At 31.6% G+C, this 23,308-nt stretch overlaps 13 non-coding genes and 5 pseudogenes across 13 annotated transcripts; all 18 read left to right on the forward strand.

Moving 5' to 3' along the window:
* Positions 1-447: 447 nt before the first annotated feature.
* Positions 448-566, forward strand: LOC129239753 (5S ribosomal RNA). Its single transcript, XR_008581909.1, has one exon. It is a non-coding gene; the product is annotated as a 5S ribosomal RNA (ribosomal RNA).
* A 729-nt stretch (positions 567-1,295) lies between these two features.
* On the forward strand, positions 1,296-1,414 carry LOC129239779 (5S ribosomal RNA). Its single transcript, XR_008581934.1, has one exon. It is a non-coding gene; the product is annotated as a 5S ribosomal RNA (ribosomal RNA).
* A 731-nt stretch (positions 1,415-2,145) lies between these two features.
* LOC129239764 (5S ribosomal RNA) lies at positions 2,146-2,264 on the forward strand. Its single transcript, XR_008581920.1, has one exon. It is a non-coding gene; the product is annotated as a 5S ribosomal RNA (ribosomal RNA).
* A 729-nt stretch (positions 2,265-2,993) lies between these two features.
* LOC129239776 (5S ribosomal RNA) lies at positions 2,994-3,112 on the forward strand. Its single transcript, XR_008581931.1, has one exon. It is a non-coding gene; the product is annotated as a 5S ribosomal RNA (ribosomal RNA).
* Positions 3,113-4,729: 1,617 nt separating this feature from the next.
* LOC129239787 (5S ribosomal RNA) lies at positions 4,730-4,848 on the forward strand. The gene has a single exon (XR_008581939.1). It is a non-coding gene; the product is annotated as a 5S ribosomal RNA (ribosomal RNA).
* A 729-nt stretch (positions 4,849-5,577) lies between these two features.
* LOC129239798 (5S ribosomal RNA) lies at positions 5,578-5,696 on the forward strand. Its single transcript, XR_008581940.1, has one exon. It is a non-coding gene; the product is annotated as a 5S ribosomal RNA (ribosomal RNA).
* A 728-nt stretch (positions 5,697-6,424) lies between these two features.
* LOC129239810 (5S ribosomal RNA) lies at positions 6,425-6,543 on the forward strand. The gene has a single exon (XR_008581941.1). It is a non-coding gene; the product is annotated as a 5S ribosomal RNA (ribosomal RNA).
* Positions 6,544-7,272: 729 nt separating this feature from the next.
* Positions 7,273-7,391, forward strand: LOC129239815 (5S ribosomal RNA). The gene has a single exon (XR_008581942.1). It is a non-coding gene; the product is annotated as a 5S ribosomal RNA (ribosomal RNA).
* Positions 7,392-9,008: 1,617 nt separating this feature from the next.
* LOC129239788 (5S ribosomal RNA) lies at positions 9,009-9,134 on the forward strand (annotated as a pseudogene).
* A 728-nt stretch (positions 9,135-9,862) lies between these two features.
* Positions 9,863-9,988, forward strand: LOC129239789 (5S ribosomal RNA; annotated as a pseudogene).
* A 729-nt stretch (positions 9,989-10,717) lies between these two features.
* LOC129239771 (5S ribosomal RNA) lies at positions 10,718-10,836 on the forward strand. The gene has a single exon (XR_008581926.1). It is a non-coding gene; the product is annotated as a 5S ribosomal RNA (ribosomal RNA).
* Positions 10,837-13,483: 2,647 nt separating this feature from the next.
* Positions 13,484-13,609, forward strand: LOC129239804 (5S ribosomal RNA; annotated as a pseudogene).
* A 759-nt stretch (positions 13,610-14,368) lies between these two features.
* LOC129239816 (5S ribosomal RNA) lies at positions 14,369-14,487 on the forward strand. Its single transcript, XR_008581943.1, has one exon. It is a non-coding gene; the product is annotated as a 5S ribosomal RNA (ribosomal RNA).
* A 760-nt stretch (positions 14,488-15,247) lies between these two features.
* LOC129239772 (5S ribosomal RNA) lies at positions 15,248-15,366 on the forward strand. The gene has a single exon (XR_008581927.1). It is a non-coding gene; the product is annotated as a 5S ribosomal RNA (ribosomal RNA).
* Positions 15,367-18,013: 2,647 nt separating this feature from the next.
* Positions 18,014-18,139, forward strand: LOC129239805 (5S ribosomal RNA; annotated as a pseudogene).
* A 1,612-nt stretch (positions 18,140-19,751) lies between these two features.
* Positions 19,752-19,870, forward strand: LOC129239818 (5S ribosomal RNA). The gene has a single exon (XR_008581945.1). It is a non-coding gene; the product is annotated as a 5S ribosomal RNA (ribosomal RNA).
* Positions 19,871-21,457: 1,587 nt separating this feature from the next.
* LOC129239790 (5S ribosomal RNA) lies at positions 21,458-21,583 on the forward strand (annotated as a pseudogene).
* A 756-nt stretch (positions 21,584-22,339) lies between these two features.
* Positions 22,340-22,458, forward strand: LOC129239819 (5S ribosomal RNA). The gene has a single exon (XR_008581946.1). It is a non-coding gene; the product is annotated as a 5S ribosomal RNA (ribosomal RNA).
* Positions 22,459-23,308: the final 850 nt, after the last annotated feature.

The following is a 23,308-nucleotide window of genomic DNA, read 5'->3' on the forward strand; positions in this document are numbered from 1 at the left end:
CAAGCAAACACTTACAACTGGGATAACTGAGAAATTCGCAATAAATGAGTACACCACAATAGGAATATCGGTTTATTTTGAGTTTTAAAGAAGAAAACATACATATATGACAACAGACAATTTCACTAGAAGAACAGTAGTTGCAGAGCGAAAATAACTACCACTATCCCATTTAAGCATTGCTACCAAATTTAGAAATATTATATAGTACATATATGTATGTATATAGCGAAAAGATGCTAACCCAATATTTTGGCATAAACTAACAATTGGAAAACGGTAGGGATATGTATTAAATCGTTATACACTCATTGAAATAATTCATATAATATATGTATGTATATGAATTTATTAGGGTCTCGTTAGGTGCATAGTAGGTATTGAATAAAATAGTTGGTATTCATATTTGGTTTGTTTGAAGTGAGTGTACTGGTGGAGATATAAATTGTCAACGACCATACCACGCTGAAAACATCGGTTCTCGTCCGATCACCGAAATTAAGCAGCGTCGGGCGCGGTTAGTACTTGGATGGGGGACCGCTTGGGAACACCGCGTGTTGTTGACATCCAACAATTTTTTTTCTTCATTTTATTTTTGCATTTCTTATTAATATAATATTTATTTGAAATTATAATATTTGTATTTCAATGAATTTCTTTACTCGTTTTTACTCCATTTAGTTAGTAGAATTATTTAACTCGTTTATTTATGTAATCACTCCTTTAATGTTTTCGAATTTACTTTATTTAGTTAAAGAATTAATTTTATATTTTATAAAATGTTTTATGCATAAAATTCAAGCCGAATAAAACAAGCTTGCAACAGCCACCCAAAAACTACATACAACAAGCAAACACTTACAACTGGGATAACTGAGAAATTCGCAATAAATGAGTACACCACAATAGGAATATCGGTTTATTTTGAGTTTTAAAGAAGAAAACATACATATATGACAACAGACAATTTCACTAGAAGAACAGTAGTTGCAGAGCGAAAATAACTACCACTATCCCATTTAAGCATTGCTACCAAATTTAGAAATATTATATAGTACATATATGTATGTATATAGCGAAAAGATGCTAACCCAATATTTTGGCATAAACTAACAATTGGAAAACGGTAGGGATATGTATTAAATCGTTATACACTTATTGAAATAATTCATATAATATATGTATATATGTATATGATTTTATTTGGGTCTCGTTAGGTGCATAGGTATTGAATAAAATAGTTGGTATTCATATTTGGTTTGTTTGAAGTGAGTGTACTGGTGGAGATATAAATTGTCAACGACCATACCACGCTGAAAACATCGGTTCTCGTCCGATCACCGAAATTAAGCAGCGTCGGGCGCGGTTAGTACTTGGATGGGGGACCGCTTGGGAACACCGCGTGTTGTTGTTGACATCCAACAATTTTTTTTCTTCATTTTATTTTTGCATTTCTTATTAATATAATATTTATTTGAAATTATAATATTTGTATTTCAATGAATTTCTTTACTCGTTTTTACTCCATTTAGTTAGTAGAATTATTTAACTCGTTTATTTATGTAATCACTCCTTTAATGTTTTCGAATTTACTTTATTTAGTTAAAGAATTAATTTTATATTTTATAAAATGTTTTATGCATAAAATTCAAGCCGAATAAAACAAGCTTGCAACAGCCACCCAAAAACTACATACAACAAGCAAACACTTACAACTGGGATAACTGAGAAATTCGCAATAAATGAGTACACCACAATAGGAATATCGGTTTATTTTGAGTTTTAAAGAAGAAAACATACATATATGACAACAGACAATTTCACTAGAAGAACAGTAGTTGCAGAGCGAAAATAACTACCACTATCCCATTTAAGCATTGCTACCAAATTTAGAAATATTATATAGTACATATATGTATGTATATAGCGAAAAGATGCTAACCCAATATTTTGGCATAAACTAACAATTGGAAAACGGTAGGGATATGTATTAAATCGTTATACACTCATTGAAATAATTCATATAATATATGTATGTATATGAATTTATTAGGGTCTCGTTAGGTGCATAGTAGGTATTGAATAAAATAGTTGGTATTCATATTTGGTTTGTTTGAAGTGAGTGTACTGGTGGAGATATAAATTGTCAACGACCATACCACGCTGAAAACATCGGTTCTCGTCCGATCACCGAAATTAAGCAGCGTCGGGCGCGGTTAGTACTTGGATGGGGGACCGCTTGGGAACACCGCGTGTTGTTGACATCCAACAATTTTTTTTCTTCATTTTATTTTTGCATTTCTTATTAATATAATATTTATTTGAAATTATAATATTTGTATTTCAATGAATTTCTTTACTCGTTTTTACTCCATTTAGTTAGTAGAATTATTTAACTCGTTTATTTATGTAATCACTCCTTTAATGTTTTCGAATTTACTTTATTTAGTTAAAGAATTAATTTTATATTTTATAAAATGTTTTATGCATAAAATTCAAGCCGAATAAAATAAGCTTGCAACAGCCACCCAAAAACTACATACAACAAGCAAACACTTACAACTGGGATAACTGAGAAATTCGCAATAAATGAGTACACCACAATAGGAATATCGGTTTATTTTGAGTTTTAAAGAAGAAAACATACATATATGACAACAGACAATTTCACTAGAAGAACAGTAGTTGCAGAGCGAAAATAACTACCACTATCCCATTTAAGCATTGCTACCAAATTTAGAAATATTATATAGTACATATATGTATGTATATAGCGAAAAGATGCTAACCCAATATTTTGGCATAAACTAACAATTGGAAAACGGTAGGGATATGTATTAAATCGTTGTACACTCATTGAAATAATTCATATAATATATGTATATATGTATATGATTTTATTAGGGTCTCGTTAGGTGCATAGGTATTGAATAAAATAGTTGGTATTCATATTTGGTTTGTTTGAAGTGAGTGTACTGGTGGGGATTTAAATTGTCAACGACCATACCACGCTGAAAACATCGGTTCTCGTCCGATCACCGAAATTAAGCAGCGTCGGGCGCGGTTAGTACTTGGATGGGGGACCGCTTGGGAACACCGCGTGTTGTTGACATCCAACAATTTTTTTTTCTTCATTTTATTTTTGCATTTCTTATTAATATAATATTTATTTGAAATTATAATTTTATACTCTGCTCTTATATTAACGTTTGCTATTTGTATTTCAATGAATTTCTTTACTCGTTTTTACTCCATTTAGTTAGTAGAATTATTTAACTCGTTTATTTGTGTAATCACTCCTTTAATGTTTTCGAGTTTACTTTATTTAGTTAAAGAATTAATTTTATATTTTATAGAATGTTTTATGCGAAAATTCAAGCCGAATAAAACAAGCTTGCAACAGCCACCCAAAAACTACATACAACAAGCAAACACTTACAACTGGGATAACTGAGAAATTCGCAATAAATGAGTACACCACAATAGGAATATCGGTTTATTTTGAGTTTTAAAGAAGAAAACATACATATATGACAACAGACAATTTCACTAGAAGAACAGTAGTTGCAGAGCGAAAATAACTACCACTATCCCATTTAAGCATTGCTACCAAATTTAGATAAATTATATAGTACATATATGTATGTATATAGCGAAAAGATGCTAACCCAATATTTTGGCATAAACTAACAATTGGAAAACGGTAGGGATATGTATTAAATCGTTATACACTCATTGAAATAATTCATATAATATATGTATATATGCATATGATTTTATTAGGGTCTCGTTAGGTGCATAGGTATTGAATAAAATAGTTGGTATTCATATTTGGTTTGTTTGAAGTGAGTGTACTGGTGGGGATTTAAATTGTCAACGACCATACCACGCTGAAAACATCGGTTCTCGTCCGATCACCGAAATTAAGCAGCGTCGGGCGCGGTTAGTACTTGGATGGGGGACCGCTTGGGGGACAATTTTTTTTTCTTCATTTTATTTTTGCATTTCTTATTAATATAATATTTATTTGAAATTATAATTTTATACTCTGCTCTTATATTAACGTTTGCTATTTGTATTTCAATGAATTTCTTTACTCGTTTTTACTCCATTTAGTTAGTAGAATTATTTAACTCGTTTATTTGTGTAATCACTCCTTTAATGTTTTCGAGTTTACTTTATTTAGTTAAAGAATTAATTTTATATTTTATAAAATGTTTTATGCATAAAATTCAAGCCGAATAAAACAAGCTTGCAACAGCCACCCAAAAACTACATACAACAAGCAAACACTTACAACTGGGATAACTGAGAAATTCGCAATAAATGAGTACACCACAATAGGAATATCGGTTTATTTTGAGTTTTAAAGAAGAAAACATACATATATGACAACAGACAATTTCACTAGAAGAACAGTAGTTGCAGAGCGAAAATAACTACCACTATCCCATTTAAGCATTGCTACCAAATTTAGAAATATTATATAGTACATATATGTATGTATATAGCGAAAAGATGCTAACCCAATATTTTGGCATAAACTAACAATTGGAAAACGGTAGGGATATGTATTAAATCGTTATACACTCATTGAAATAATTCATATAATATATGTATGTATATGAATTTATTAGGGTCTCGTTAGGTGCATAGTAGGTATTGAATAAAATAGTTGGTATTCATATTTGGTTTGTTTGAAGTGAGTGTACTGGTGGAGATATAAATTGTCAACGACCATACCACGCTGAAAACATCGGTTCTCGTCCGATCACCGAAATTAAGCAGCGTCGGGCGCGGTTAGTACTTGGATGGGGGACCGCTTGGGAACACCGCGTGTTGTTGACATCCAACAATTTTTTTTCTTCATTTTATTTTTGCATTTCTTATTAATATAATATTTATTTGAAATTATAATATTTGTATTTCAATGAATTTCTTTACTCGTTTTTACTCCATTTAGTTAGTAGAATTATTTAACTCGTTTATTTATGTAATCACTCCTTTAATGTTTTCGAATTTACTTTATTTAGTTAAAGAATTAATTTTATATTTTATAAAATGTTTTATGCATAAAATTCAAGCCGAATAAAACAAGCTTGCAACAGCCACCCAAAAACTACATACAACAAGCAAACACTTACAACTGGGATAACTGAGAAATTCGCAATAAATGAGTACACCACAATAGGAATATCGGTTTATTTTGAGTTTTAAAGAAGAAAACATACATATATGACAACAGACAATTTCACTAGAAGAACAGTAGTTGCAGAGCGAAAATAACTACCACTATCCCATTTAAGCATTGCTACCAAATTTAGAAATATTATATAGTACATATATGTATGTATATAGCGAAAAGATGCTAACCCAATATTTTGGCATAAACTAACAATTGGAAAACGGTAGGGATATGTATTAAATCGTTATACACTTATTGAAATAATTCATATAATATATGTATATATGTATATGATTTTATTTGGGTCTCGTTAGGTGCATAGGTATTGAATAAAATAGTTGGTATTCATATTTGGTTTGTTTGAAGTGAGTGTACTGGTGGAGATATAAATTGTCAACGACCATACCACGCTGAAAACATCGGTTCTCGTCCGATCACCGAAATTAAGCAGCGTCGGGCGCGGTTAGTACTTGGATGGGGGACCGCTTGGGAACACCGCGTGTTGTTGACATCCAACAATTTTTTTTCTTCATTTTATTTTTGCATTTCTTATTAATATAATATTTATTTGAAATTATAATATTTGTATTTCAATGAATTTCTTTACTCGTTTTTACTCCATTTAGTTAGTAGAATTATTTAACTCGTTTATTTATGTAATCACTCCTTTAATGTTTTCGAATTTACTTTATTTAGTTAAAGAATTAATTTTATATTTTATAAAATGTTTTATGCATAAAATTCAAGCCGAATAAAACAAGCTTGCAACAGCCACCCAAAAACTACATACAACAAGCAAACACTTACAACTGGGATAACTGAGAAATTCGCAATAAATGAGTACACCACAATAGGAATATCGGTTTATTTTGAGTTTTAAAGAAGAAAACATACATATATGACAACAGACAATTTCACTAGAAGAACAGTAGTTGCAGAGCGAAAATAACTACCACTATCCCATTTAAGCATTGCTACCAAATTTAGAAATATTATATAGTACATATATGTATGTATATAGCGAAAAGATGCTAACCCAATATTTTGGCATAAACTAACAATTGGAAAACGGTAGGGATATGTATTAAATCGTTATACACTCATTGAAATAATTCATATAATATATGTATGTATATGAATTTATTAGGGTCTCGTTAGGTGCATAGTAGGTATTGAATAAAATAGTTGGTATTCATATTTGGTTTGTTTGAAGTGAGTGTACTGGTGGAGATATAAATTGTCAACGACCATACCACGCTGAAAACATCGGTTCTCGTCCGATCACCGAAATTAAGCAGCGTCGGGCGCGGTTAGTACTTGGATGGGGGACCGCTTGGGAACACCGCGTGTTGTTGACATCCAACAATTTTTTTTCTTCATTTTATTTTTGCATTTCTTATTAATATAATATTTATTTGAAATTATAATATTTGTATTTCAATGAATTTCTTTACTCGTTTTTACTCCATTTAGTTAGTAGAATTATTTAACTCGTTTATTTATGTAATCACTCCTTTAATGTTTTCGAATTTACTTTATTTAGTTAAAGAATTAATTTTATATTTTATAAAATGTTTTATGCATAAAATTCAAGCCGAATAAAATAAGCTTGCAACAGCCACCCAAAAACTACATACAACAAGCAAACACTTACAACTGGGATAACTGAGAAATTCGCAATAAATGAGTACACCACAATAGGAATATCGGTTTATTTTGAGTTTTAAAGAAGAAAACATACATATATGACAACAGACAATTTCACTAGAAGAACAGTAGTTGCAGAGCGAAAATAACTACCACTATCCCATTTAAGCATTGCTACCAAATTTAGAAATATTATATAGTACATATATGTATGTATATAGCGAAAAGATGCTAACCCAATATTTTGGCATAAACTAACAATTGGAAAACGGTAGGGATATGTATTAAATCGTTGTACACTCATTGAAATAATTCATATAATATATGTATATATGTATATGATTTTATTAGGGTCTCGTTAGGTGCATAGGTATTGAATAAAATAGTTGGTATTCATATTTGGTTTGTTTGAAGTGAGTGTACTGGTGGGGATTTAAATTGTCAACGACCATACCACGCTGAAAACATCGGTTCTCGTCCGATCACCGAAATTAAGCAGCGTCGGGCGCGGTTAGTACTTGGATGGGGGACCGCTTGGGAACACCGCGTGTTGTTGACATCCAACAATTTTTTTTTCTTCATTTTATTTTTGCATTTCTTATTAATATAATATTTATTTGAAATTATAATTTTATACTCTGCTCTTATATTAACGTTTGCTATTTGTATTTCAATGAATTTCTTTACTCGTTTTTACTCCATTTAGTTAGTAGAATTATTTAACTCGTTTATTTGTGTAATCACTCCTTTAATGTTTTCGAGTTTACTTTATTTAGTTAAAGAATTAATTTTATATTTTATAGAATGTTTTATGCGAAAATTCAAGCCGAATAAAACAAGCTTGCAACAGCCACCCAAAAACTACATACAACAAGCAAACACTTACAACTGGGATAACTGAGAAATTCGCAATAAATGAGTACACCACAATAGGAATATCGGTTTATTTTGAGTTTTAAAGAAGAAAACATACATATATGACAACAGACAATTTCACTAGAAGAACAGTAGTTGCAGAGCGAAAATAACTACCACTATCCCATTTAAGCATTGCTACCAAATTTAGATAAATTATATAGTACATATATGTATGTATATAGCGAAAAGATGCTAACCCAATATTTTGGCATAAACTAACAATTGGAAAACGGTAGGGATATGTATTAAATCGTTATACACTCATTGAAATAATTCATATAATATATGTATATATGCATATGATTTTATTAGGGTCTCGTTAGGTGCATAGGTATTGAATAAAATAGTTGGTATTCATATTTGGTTTGTTTGAAGTGAGTGTACTGGTGGGGATTTAAATTGTCAACGACCATACCACGCTGAAAACATCGGTTCTCGTCCGATCACCGAAATTAAGCAGCGTCGGGCGCGGTTAGTACTTGGATGGGGGACCGCTTGGGGGACAATTTTTTTTTCTTCATTTTATTTTTGCATTTCTTATTAATATAATATTTATTTGAAATTATAATTTTATACTCTGCTCTTATATTAACGTTTGCTATTTGTATTTCAATGAATTTCTTTACTCGTTTTTACTCCATTTAGTTAGTAGAATTATTTAACTCGTTTATTTGTGTAATCACTCCTTTAATGTTTTCGAGTTTACTTTATTTAGTTAAAGAATTAATTTTATATTTTATAAAATGTTTTATGCATAAAATTCAAGCCGAATAAAACAAGCTTGCAACAGCCACCCAAAAACTACATACAACAAGCAAACACTTACAACTGGGATAACTGAGAAATTCGCAATAAATGAGTACACCACAATAGGAATATCGGTTTATTTTGAGTTTTAAAGAAGAAAACATACATATATGACAACAGACAATTTCACTAGAAGAACAGTAGTTGCAGAGCGAAAATAACTACCACTATCCCATTTAAGCATTGCTACCAAATTTAGAAATATTATATAGTACATATATGTATGTATATAGCGAAAAGATGCTAACCCAATATTTTGGCATAAACTAACAATTGGAAAACGGTAGGGATATGTATTAAATCGTTATACACTCATTGAAATAATTCATATAATATATGTATGTATATGAATTTATTAGGGTCTCGTTAGGTGCATAGTAGGTATTGAATAAAATAGTTGGTATTCATATTTGGTTTGTTTGAAGTGAGTGTACTGGTGGAGATATAAATTGTCAACGACCATACCACGCTGAAAACATCGGTTCTCGTCCGATCACCGAAATTAAGCAGCGTCGGGCGTCGGGCGCGGTTAGTACTTGGATGGGGGACCGCTTGGGAACACCGCGTGTTGTTGACATCCAACAATTTTTTTTCTTCATTTTATTTTTGCATTTCTTATTAATATAATATTTATTTGAAATTATAATATTTGTATTTCAATGAATTTCTTTACTCGTTTTTACTCCATTTAGTTAGTAGAATTATTTAACTCGTTTATTTATGTAATCACTCCTTTAATGTTTTCGAATTTACTTTATTTAGTTAAAGAATTAATTTTATATTTTATAAAATGTTTTATGCATAAAATTCAAGCCGAATAAAACAAGCTTGCAACAGCCACCCAAAAACTACATACAACAAGCAAACACTTACAACTGGGATAACTGAGAAATTCGCAATAAATGAGTACACCACAATAGGAATATCGGTTTATTTTGAGTTTTAAAGAAGAAAACATACATATATGACAACAGACAATTTCACTAGAAGAACAGTAGTTGCAGAGCGAAAATAACTACCACTATCCCATTTAAGCATTGCTACCAAATTTAGAAATATTATATAGTACATATATGTATGTATATAGCGAAAAGATGCTAACCCAATATTTTGGCATAAACTAACAATTGGAAAACGGTAGGGATATGTATTAAATCGTTATACACTCATTGAAATAATTCATATAATATATGTATGTATATGAATTTATTAGGGTCTCGTTAGGTGCATAGTAGGTATTGAATAAAATAGTTGGTATTCATATTTGGTTTGTTTGAAGTGAGTGTACTGGTGGGGATTTAAATTGTCAACGACCATACCACGCTGAAAACATCGGTTCTCGTCCGATCACCGAAATTAAGCAGCGTCGGGCGTCGGGCGCGGTTAGTACTTGGATGGGGGACCGCTTGGGAACACCGCGTGTTGTTGACATCCAACAATTTTTTTTCTTCATTTTATTTTTGCATTTCTTATTAATATAATATTTATTTGAAATTATAATATTTGTATTTCAATGAATTTCTTTACTCGTTTTTACTCCATTTAGTTAGTAGAATTATTTAACTCGTTTATTTATGTAATCACTCCTTTAATGTTTTCGAATTTACTTTATTTAGTTAAAGAATTAATTTTATATTTTATAAAATGTTTTATGCATAAAATTCAAGCCGAATAAAACAAGCTTGCAACAGCCACCCAAAAACTACATACAACAAGCAAACACTTACAACTGGGATAACTGAGAAATTCGCAATAAATGAGTACACCACAATAGGAATATCGGTTTATTTTGAGTTTTAAAGAAGAAAACATACATATATGACAACAGACAATTTCACTAGAAGAACAGTAGTTGCAGAGCGAAAATAACTACCACTATCCCATTTAAGCATTGCTACCAAATTTAGAAATATTATATAGTACATATATGTATGTATATAGCGAAAAGATGCTAACCCAATATTTTGGCATAAACTAACAATTGGAAAACGGTAGGGATATGTATTAAATCGTTGTACACTCATTGAAATAATTCATATAATATATGTATATATGTATATGATTTTATTAGGGTCTCGTTAGGTGCATAGGTATTGAATAAAATAGTTGGTATTCATATTTGGTTTGTTTGAAGTGAGTGTACTGGTGGGGATTTAAATTGTCAACGACCATACCACGTTGAAAACATCGGTTCTCGTCCGATCACCGAAATTAAGCAGCGTCGGGCGCGGTTAGTACTTGGATGGGGGACCGCTTGGGAACACCGCGTGTTGTTGACATCCAACAATTTTTTTTTCTTCATTTTATTTTTGCATTTCTTATTAATATAATATTTATTTGAAATTATAATTTTATACTCTGCTCTTATATTAACGTTTGCTATTTGTATTTCAATGAATTTCTTTACTCGTTTTTACTCCATTTAGTTAGTAGAATTATTTAACTCGTTTATTTGTGTAATCACTCCTTTAATGTTTTCGAGTTTACTTTATTTAGTTAAAGAATTAATTTTATATTTTATAGAATGTTTTATGCGAAAATTCAAGCCGAATAAAACAAGCTTGCAACAGCCACCTAAAAACTACATACAACAAGCAAACACTTACAACTGGGATAACTGAGAAATTCGCAATAAATGAGTACACCACAATAGGAATATCGGTTTATTTTGAGTTTTAAAGAAGAAAACATACATATATGACAACAGACAATTTCACTAGAAGAACAGTAGTTACAGAGCGAAAATAACTACCACTATCCCATTTAACCCTCCGTCGGGCGCACCCGATCTGTGAGGCACAGCTCACACATTTTTTTGTCTCACTCTATTATTTTTTACCGTTTACTACTCTTTTGCTCAATAGCTGCTTCTTATGGTGTGCTCTTTATATCAAATCAACTCAGTTTGTGTTTTCCCTTCCCAAAGTGAAGTTATACGCAGTTTGATCAGAGAAGCTCATTGCGCCCTAACTCACCACATTTTTTAAAGTAAGTATTTTCAAAATTACTGATTTCAATTAACTACTGCCCCATTTTAATACCAAATAATTTATTAACATTTAATAATTAGTTGAAAATAACCTGAGTTATTGATGTGGCCTGCAGGGCACATTGCGCCCAAACTCGTTACAAAGGTTTTATGTTTTAATTTGTTTTATATTCTTGATAGAAATGTGTCGTCGATACTTCAATCTAAATGAGTCCAAAGACGTGGAAGAAGTTATAAATTTACTGGTGGCTGATGACGACGATCCCACAATGGAAGACGAATTTGGGGAGGAAAGCGATGTTGCTTCAGATGACGAGGTAGAAGAACGGGGTGAAAATTCCGAGACAGAGCAGGATGATGAGACCGACCTAGATGATGAAAATTCTGGAGACATACATTTTTTTCTAGGAAAAGATAAGATCAGTAAGTGGAATCAAAATCCACCTCTGCGAAGTGCACGCAGAGGGCCTCACAACATAATTACTCACTTACCTGGAGTAAAAGGGAATGCAAGAAATGCTAGTACTGCTGTTGATATATGGAATAATATTTTTACCGACGAAATATTAAACATAATAGTAATATACACCAACCAATACATTGAGACCATTAGAAACAATTTTTCTAGAGAAAGGGACATTAAACCCACTGACCGTATAGAAATACGAGCTTTTATTGGGTTATTATATCTTGCAGGAGCATACAGGGGAATCGTCAATATCTGGAAGAACTTTGGGGAATAGACGATGATGGGAATGAAAGATTTGGCCTTGTCATGAATATTAAGCTATTCAAGACACTTATGCGGTGCCTTCGTTTTGATGACCGAAGTACAAGAGAGGAAAGAAAAGAACTGGATCGGCTCGCTCCAGTTCGAGACATTTTCGAGAAATTCATAAGAAGTTGCCAAGATAGTTACATTCCTGGGGAAAATATGACTATAGACGAAATGCTACCCGGTTTTCGTGGAAACTGTTCCTTTAGGCAGTATATACCATCTAAGCCAAATAAATATGGCATCAAGTGTTTTGCTCTCGTCGACGCGAAAATTAATTACGTATACAATATGGAAATCTATGCTGGAAGGCAACTAGAGGGGTCCTTTTCTATTAGCAACCTAGTTTTGAGAATGTCTGAGCCTCTTTTTGGCACTGGACGCAATATAACAGGCGATAACTGGTTTACTGATATGGATCTAGTTGACGAACTGAAACAAAAAAAACTATCCTATGTCCAGAGGACGAAAATACTCTATCCGAAGAGACCTAAAACAAGCGCAATAAAAGGATTGTTTGAGTTTTATATTTTTATTGTACCTCTAATTAATTAGTTTTCTTGATATAATGATATAATTTACAACAAAATGAAATTTTTATTGGATTCTTTCATTTTTTGTAAACTATTTTCGGTTGACTGTTTTAACTTTTTATTTTCAACCTTAATTTACGACTATCTTTTGTAACTGATAAATTTTTGTCAAATAAACAGATTTTTATGAAAATATTTAGATTTATTTCTTATTCATATCCCTTAATGCCACTTCTGTATTTCCCATATATATAAACTATGTAATTATACTTTTATTATGTGTTTTTAAAAGTGTGCCACTTAGGCACATTGCGCCCGAAGTTCACAGCCTGATAGTTGCGCCTGACGGAAGGTTAAGCATTGCTACCAAATTTAGAAATATTATATAGTACATATATGTATGTATACAGCGAAAAGTTGCTAACCCAATATTTTGGCATAAACTAGCAATTGGAAAACGGTAGGGATATGTATTAAATCGTTGTACACTCATTGAAATAATTCATATAATATATGTATATATGTATATGATTTTATTTGGGTCTCGTTAGGTGCATAGGTATTGAATAAAATAGTTGGTATTCATATTTGGTTTGTTTGAAGTGAGTGTACTGGTGGGGATTTAAATTGTCAACGACCATACCACGCTGAAAACATCGGTTCTTGTCCGATCACCGAAATTAAGCAGCGTCGGGCGTCGGGCGCGGTTAGTACTTGGATGGGGGACCGCTTGGGAACACCGCGTGTTGTTGACATCCAACCATTTTTTTTCTTCATTTTATTTTTGCATTTCTTATTAATATAATATTTATTTGAAATTATAATTTTATACTCTGCTCTTATATTAACGTTTGCTATTTGTATTTCAATGAATTTCTTTACTCGTTTTTACTCCATTTAGTTAGTAGAATTATTTAACTCGTTTATTTGTGTAATCACTCCTTTAATGTTTTCGAGTTTACTTTATTTAGTTAAAGAATTAATTATATATTTTATAGAATGTTTTATGCGAAAATTCAAGCCGAATAAAACAAGCTTGCAACAGCCACCCAAAAACTACATACAACAAGCAAACACTTACAACTGGGATAACTGAGAAATTCGCAATAAATGAGTACACCACAATAGGAATATCGGTTTATTTTGAGTTTTAAAGAAGAAAACATACATATATGACAACAGACAATTTCACTAGAAGAACAGTAGTTGCAGAGCGAAAATAACTACCACTATCCCATTTAAGCATTGCTACCAAATTTAGAAATATTATATAGTACATATATGTATGTATATAGCGAAAAGATGCTAACCCAATATTTTGGCATAAACTAACAATTGGAAAACGGTAGGGATATGTATTAAATCGTTGTACACTCATTGAAATAATTCATATAATATATGTATATATGTATATGATTTTATTAGGGTCTCGTTAGGTGCATAGGTATTGAATAAAATAGTTGGTATTCATATTTGGTTTGTTTGAAGTGAGTGTACTGGTGGGGATTTAAATTGTCAACGACCATACCACGCTGAAAACATCGGTTCTCGTCCGATCACCGAAATTAAGCAGCGTCGGGCGCGGTTAGTACTTGGATGGGGGACCGCTTGGGAACACCGCGTGTTGTTGACATCCAACAATTTTTTTTTCTTCATTTTATTTTTGCATTTCTTATTAATATAATATTTATTTGAAATTATAATTTTATACTCTGCTCTTATATTAACGTTTGCTATTTGTATTTCAATGAATTTCTTTACTCGTTTTTACTCCATTTAGTTAGTAGAATTATTTAACTCGTTTATTTGTGTAATCACTCCTTTAATGTTTTCGAGTTTACTTTATTTAGTTAAAGAATTAATTTTATATTTTATAGAATGTTTTATGCGAAAATTCAAGCCGAATAAAACAAGCTTGCAACAGCCACCCAAAAACTACATACAACAAGCAAACACTTACAACTGGGATAACTGAGAAATTCGCAATAAATGAGTACACCACAATAGGAATATCGGTTTATTTTGAGTTTTAAAGAAGAAAACATACATATATGACAACAGACAATTTCACTAGAAGAACAGTAGTTGCAGAGCGAAAATAACTACCACTATCCCATTTAAGCATTGCTACCAAATTTAGAAATATTATATAGTACATATATGTATGTATATAGCGAAAAGATGCTAACCCAATATTTTGGCATAAACTAACAATTGGAAAACGGTAGGGATATGTATTAAATCGTTGTACACTCATTGAAATAATTCATATAATATATGTATATATGTATATGATTTTATTAGGGTCTCGTTAGGTGCATAGGTATTGAATAAAATAGTTGGTATTCATATTTGGTTTGTTTGAAGTGAGTGTACTGGTGGGGATTTAAATTGTCAACGACCATACCACGTTGAAAACATCGGTTCTCGTCCGATCACCGAAATTAAGCAGCGTCGGGCGCGGTTAGTACTTGGATGGGGGACCGCTTGGGAACACCGCGTGTTGTTGACATCCAACAATTTTTTTTTCTTCATTTTATTTTTGCATTTCTTATTAATATAATATTTATTTGAAATTATAATTTTATACTCTGCTCTTATATTAACGTTTGCTATTTGTATTTCAATGAATTTCTTTACTCGTTTTTACTCCATTTAGTTAGTAGAATTATTTAACTCGTTTATTTGTGTAATCACTCCTTTAATGTTTTCGAGTTTACTTTATTTAGTTAAAGAATTAATTTTATATTTTATAGAATGTTTTATGCGAAAATTCAAGCCGAATAAAACAAGCTTGCAACAGCCACCCAAAAACTACATACAACAAGCAAACACTTACAACTGGGATAACTGAGAAATTCGCAATAAATGAGTACACCACAATAGGAATATCGGTTTATTTTGAGTTTTAAAGAAGAAAACATACATATATGACAACAGACAATTTCACTAGAAGAACAGTAGTTACAGAGCGAAAATAACTACCACTATCCCATTTAACCCTCCGTCGGGCGCACCCGATCTGTGAGGCACAGCTCACACATTTTTTTGTCTCACTCTATTATTTTTTACCGTTTACTACTCTTTTGCTCAATAGCTGCTTCTTATGGTGTGCTCTTTATATCAAATCAACTCAGTTTGTGTTTTCCCTTCCCAAAGTGAAGTTATACGCAGTTTGATCAGAGAAGCTCATTGCGCCCTAACTCACCACATTTTTTAAAGTAAGTATTTTCAAAATTACTGATTTCAATTAACTACTGCCCCATTTTAATACCAAATAATTTATTAACATTTAATAATTAGTTGAAAATAACCTGAGTTATTGATGTGGCCTGCAGGGCACATTGCGCCCAAACTCGTTACAAAGGTTTTATGTTTTAATTTGTTTTATATTCTTGATAGAAATGTGTCGTCGATACTTCAATCTAAATGAGTCCAAAGACGTGGAAGAAGTTATAAATTTACTGGTGGCTGATGACGACGATCCCACAATGGAAGACGAATTTGGGGAGGAAAGCGATGTTGCTTCAGATGACGAGGTAGAAGAACGGGGTGAAAATTCCGAGACAGAGCAGGATGATGAGACCGACCTAGATGATGAAAATTCTGGAGACATACATTTTTTTCTAGGAAAAGATAAGATCAGTAAGTGGAATCAAAATCCACCTCTGCGAAGTGCACGCAGAGGGCCTCACAACATAATTACTCACTTACCTGGAGTAAAAGGGAATGCAAGAAATGCTAGTACTGCTGTTGATATATGGAATAATATTTTTACCGACGAAATATTAAACATAATAGTAACATACACCAACCAATACATTGAGACCATTAGAAACAATTTTTCTAGAGAAAGGGACATTAAACCCACTGACCGTATAGAAATACGAGCTTTTATTGGGTTATTATATCTTGCAGGAGCATACAGGGGAATCGTCAATATCTGGAAGAACTTTGGGGAATAGACGATGATGGGAATGAAAGATTTGGCCTTGTCATGAATATTAAGCTATTCAAGACACTTATGCGGTGCCTTCGTTTTGATGACCGAAGTACAAGAGAGGAAAGAAAAGAACTGGATCGGCTCGCTCCAGTTCGAGACATTTTCGAGAAATTCATAAGAAGTTGCCAAGATAGTTACATTCCTGGGGAAAATATGACTATAGACGAAATGCTACCCGGTTTTCGTGGAAACTGTTCCTTTAGGCAGTATATACCATCTAAGCCAAATAAATATGGCATCAAGTGTTTTGCTCTCGTCGACGCGAAAATTAATTACGTATACAATATGGAAATCTATGCTGGAAGGCAACTAGAGGGGTCCTTTTCTATTAGCAACCTAGTTTTGAGAATGTCTGAGCCTCTTTTTGGCACTGGACGCAATATAACAGGCGATAACTGGTTTACTGATATGGATCTAGTTGACGAACTGAAACAAAAAAAACTATCCTATGTCCAGAGGACGAAAATACTCTATCCGAAGAGACCTAAAACAAGCGCAATAAAAGGATTGTTTGAGTTTTATATTTTTATTGTACCTCTAATTAATTAGTTTTCTTGATATAATGATATAATTTACAACAAAATGAAATTTTTATTGGATTCTTTCATTTTTTGTAAACTATTTTCGGTTGACTGTTTTAACTTTTTATTTTCAACCTTAATTTACGACTATCTTTTGTAACTGATAAATTTTTGTCAAATAAACAGATTTTTATGAAAATATTTAGATTTATTTCTTATTCATATCCCTTAATGCCACTTCTGTATTTCCCATATATATAAACTATGTAATTATACTTTTATTATGTGTTTTTAAAAGTGTGCCACTTAGGCACATTGCGCCCGAAGTTCACAGCCTGATAGTTGCGCCTGACGGAAGGTTAAGCATTGCTACCAAATTTAGAAATATTATATAGTACATATATGTATGTATACAGCGAAAAGTTGCTAACCCAATATTTTGGCATAAACTAGCAATTGGAAAACGGTAGGGATATGTATTAAATCGTTGTACACTCATTGAAATAATTCATATAATATATGTATATATGTATATGATTTTATTTGGGTCTCGTTAGGTGCATAGGTATTGAATAAAATAGTTGGTATTCATATTTGGTTTGTTTGAAGTGAGTGTACTGGTGGGGATTTAAATTGTCAACGACCATACCACGCTGAAAACATCGGTTCTTGTCCGATCACCGAAATTAAGCAGCGTCGGGCGTCGGGCGCGGTTAGTACTTGGATGGGGGACCGCTTGGGAACACCGCGTGTTGTTGACATCCAACCATTTTTTTTCTTCATTTTATTTTTGCATTTCTTATTAATATAATATTTATTTGAAATTATAATTTTATACTCTGCTCTTATATTAACGTTTGCTATTTGTATTTCAATGAATTTCTTTACTCGTTTTTACTCCATTTAGTTAGTAGAATTATTTAACTCGTTTATTTGTGTAATCACTCCTTTAATGTTTTCGAGTTTACTTTATTTAGTTAAAGAATTAATTATATATTTTATAGAATGTTTTATGCGAAAATTCAAGCCGAATAAAACAAGCTTGCAACAGCCACCCAAAAACTACATACAACAAGCAAACACTTACAACTGGGATAACTGAGAAATTCGCAATAAATGAGTACACCACAATAGGAATATCGGTTTATTTTGAGTTTTAAAGAAGAAAACATACATATATGACAACAGACAATTTCACTAGAAGAACAGTAGTTGCAGAGCGAAAATAACTACCACTATCCCATTTAAGCATTGCTACCAAATTTAGAAATATTATATAGTACATATATGTATGTATATAGCGAAAAGATGCTAACCCAATATTTTGGCATAAACTAACAATTGGAAAACGGTAGGGATATGTATTAAATCGTTATACACTCATTGAAATAATTCATATAATATATGTATGTATATGAATTTATTAGGGTCTCGTTAGGTGCATAGGTATTGAATAAAATAGTTGGTATTCATATTTGGTTTGTTTGAAGTGAGTGTACTGGTGGGAATTTAAATTGTCAACGACCATACCACGCTGAAAACATCGGTTCTCGTCCGATCACCGAAATTAAGCAGCGTCGGGCGCGGTTAGTACTTGGATGGGGGACCGCTTGGGGGACAATTTTTTTTTCTTCATTTTATTTTTGCATTTCTTATTAATATAATATTTATTTGAAATTATAATTTTATACTCTGCTCTTATATTAACGTTTGCTATTTGTATTTCAATGAATTTCTTTACTCGTTTTTACTCCATTTAGTTAGTAGAATTATTTAACTCGTTTATTTGTGTAATCACTCCTTTAATGTTTTCGAGTTTACTTTATTTAGTTAAAGAATTAATTTTATATTTTATAGAATGTTTTATGCGAAAATTCAAGCCGAATAAAACAAGCTTGCAACAGCCACCCAAAAACTACATACAACAAGCAAACACTTACAACTGGGATAACTGAGAAATTCGCAATAAATGAGTACACCACAATAGGAATATCGGTTTATTTTGAGTTTTAAAGAAGAAAACATACATATATGACAACAGACAATTTCACTAGAAGAACAGTAGTTGCAGAGCGAAAATAACTATCACTATCCCATTTAAGCATTGCTACCAAATTTAGAAATATTATATAGTACATATATGTATGTATATAGCGAAAAGATGCTAACCCAATATTTTGGCATAAACTAACAATTGGAAAACGGTAGGGATATGTATTAAATCGTTATACACTTATTGAAATAATTCATATAATATATGTATATATGTATATGATTTTATTTGGGTCTCGTTAGGTGCATAGGTATTGATTAAAATAGTTGGTATTCATATTTGGTTTGTTTGAAGTGAGTGTACTGGTGGGGATTTAAATTGTCAACGACCATACCACGCTGAAAACATCGGTTCTCGTCCGATCACCGAAATTAAGCAGCGTCGGGCGCGGTTAGTACTTGGATGGGGGACCGCTTGGGAACACCGCGTGTTGTTGACATCCAACAATTTTTTTTTCTTCATTTTATTTTTGCATTTCTTATTAATATAATATTTATTTGAAATTATAATATTTGTATTTCAATGAATTTCTTTACTCGTTTTTACTCCATTTAGTTAGTAGAATTATTTAACTCGTTTATTTATGTAATCACTCCTTTAATGTTTTCGAATTTACTTTATTTAGTTAAAGAATTAATTTTATATTTTATAAAATGTTTTATGCATAAAATTCAAGCCGAATAAAACAAGCTTGCAACAGCCACCCAAAAACTACATACAACAAGCAAACACTTACAACTGGGATAACTGAGAAATTCGCAATAAATGAGTACACCACAATAGGAATATCGGTTTATTTTGAGTTTTAAAGAAGAAAACATACATATATGACAACAGACAATTTCACTAGAAGAACAGTAGTTGCAGAGCGAAAATAACTACCACTATCCCATTTAAGCATTGCTACCAAATTTAGAAATATTATATAGTACATATATGTATGTATGTAGCGAAAAGATGCTAACCCAATATTTTGGCATAAACTAACAATTGGAAAACGGTAGGGATATGTATTAAATCGTTATACACTCATTGAAATAATTCATATAATATATGTATGTATATGAATTTATTAGGGTCTCGTTAGGTGCATAGTAGGTATTGAATAAAATAGTTGGTATTCATATTTGGTTTGTTTGAAGTGAGTGTACTGGTGGAGATATAAATTGTCAACGACCATACCACGCTGAAAACATCGGTTCTCGTCCGATCACCGAAATTAAGCAGCGTCGGGCGCGGTTAGTACTTGGATGGGGGACCGCTTGGGGGACAATTTTTTTTTCTTCATTTTATTTTTGCATTTCTTATTAATATAATATTTATTTGAAATTATAATTTTATACTCTGCTCTTATATTAACGTTTGCTATTTGTATTTCAATGAATTTCTTTACTCGTTTTTACTCCATTTAGTTAGTAGAATTATTTAACTCGTTTATTTGTGTAATCACTCCTTTAATGTTTTCGAGTTTACTTTATTTAGTTAAAGAATTAATTTTATATTTTATAAAATGTTTTATGCATAAAATTCAAGCCGAATAAAATAAGCTTGCAACAGCCACCCAAAAACTACATACAACAAGCAAACACTTACAACTGGGATAACTGAGAAATTCGCAATAAATGAGTACACCACAATAGGAATATCGGTTTATTTTGAGTTTTAAAGAAGAAAACATACATATATGACAACAGACAATTTCACTAGAAGAACAGTAGTTGCAGAGCGAAAATAACTACCACTATCCCATTTAAGCATTGCTACCAAATTTAGAAATATTATATAGTACATATATGTATGTATATAGCGAAAAGATGCTAACCCAATATTTTGGCATAAACTAACAATTGGAAAACGGTAGGGATATGTATTAAATCGTTGTACACTCATTGAAATAATTCATATAATATATGTATATATGTATATGATTTTATTAGGGTCTCGTTAGGTGCATAGGTATTGAATAAAATAGTTGGTATTCATATTTGGTTTGTTTGAAGTGAGTGTACTGGTGGGGATTTAAATTGTCAACGACCATACCACGCTGAAAACATCGGTTCTCGTCCGATCACCGAAATTAAGCAGCGTCGGGCGTCGGGCGCGGTTAGTACTTGGATGGGGGACCGCTTGGGAACACCGCGTGTTGTTGACATCCAACAATTTTTTTTTCTTCATTTTATTTTTGCATTTCTTATTAATATAATATTTATTTGAAATTATAATTTTATACTCTGCTCTTATATTAACGTTTGCTATTTGTATTTCAATGAATTTCTTTACTCGTTTTTACTCCATTTAGTTAGTAGAATTATTTAACTCGTTTATTTGTGTAATCACTCCTTTAATGTTTTCGAGTTTACTTTATTTAGTTAAAGAATTAATTTTATATTTTATAGAATGTTTTATGCGAAAATTCAAGCCGAATAAAACAAGCTTGCAACAGCCACCCAAAAACTACATACAACAAGCAAACACTTACAACTGGGATAACTGAGAAATTCGCAATAAATGAGTACACCACAATAGGAATATCGGTTTATTTTGAGTTTTAAAGAAGAAAACATACATATATGACAACAGACAATTTCACTAGAAGAACAGTAGTTGCAGAGCGAAAATAACTACCACTATCCCATTTAAGCATTGCTACCAAATTTAGAAATATTATATAGTATATGCATGTAGATAGCGAAAAGATGCTAACCCAATATTTAAGCGTAAACTAACAATTAGAAAATGGTAGGGATATGTATTAAATCGTTATACACTCATTGAAATAATTCATATAATATATGTATATATGTATATGATTTTATTAGGGTCTCGTTATGTGCATAGGTATTCAATATAATAGTTGGTATTCATATTTGTTTTGTTTGAAGTGAGTGTACTGGTGGGGATTTAAATTGTCAACGACCATACCACGCTGAAAACATCGGTTCTCGTCCGATCACCGAAATTAAGCAGCGTCGGGCGCGGTTAGTACTTGGATGGGGGACCGCTTGGGAACACCGCGTGTTGTTGACATCCAACAATTTTTTTTCTTCATTTTATTTTTGCATTTCTTATTAATATAATATTTATTTGAAATTATAATTTTATACTCTGCTCTTATATTAACGTTTGCTATTTGTATTTCAATGAATTTCTTTACTCGTTTTTACTCCTTTTAGTTAGTAGAATTATTTAACTTGTTTATTTATGTAATCACTCCTTTAATGTTTTCGAGTTTACTTTATTTAGTTAAAGAATTAATTTTATATTTTATAAAATGTTTTATGCATAAAATTCAATCCGAATAAAACAAGCTTGCAACAGCCACCCAAAAACTACATACAACAAGCAAACACTTACAACTGGGATAACTGAGAAATTCGCAATAAATGAGTACACCACAATAGGAATATCGGTTTATTTTGAGTTTTAAAGAAGAAAACATACAGTTGCGGTCAAAATAATAGTAGTGCTACTAAGGTATATAGTTTATTATGTTTATTTTTTCCTACTGACTCCTTTATTTTACTTTCTCCTTACAATACTGTTGTACATAGAGCGTACAATAAAAAAGTACCGTTAAACCGGTCAAAGTTAGCATTTGTTTTTTCAAATTCATTTTTTTCCAATGTTTTGCTGAATTGAGTCAGTCAAAATAATAGTAGTGCGAAGAGTTTGCTCTCAAAAAATACAAAATACAAATTGTTTACTTATAAAACAATTATAAAAGTGCTTTCACTCGTAAGTATTACATTTTGTTAGTGTATTTGTATATAATTTTGATTTAATTTGATTAAAACATTTTACAGCAATGGGACGAGGCAAACACTGCACGGCTGAGCAGCGGCAGCTTATAAAAAAAATGATTTCGATGGGGAAAACT

Source organism: Anastrepha obliqua, chromosome 2 (genome assembly GCF_027943255.1).
Source record: "Anastrepha obliqua isolate idAnaObli1 chromosome 2, idAnaObli1_1.0, whole genome shotgun sequence".
Lineage (NCBI taxonomy): Eukaryota > Metazoa > Arthropoda > Insecta > Diptera > Tephritidae > Anastrepha > Anastrepha obliqua.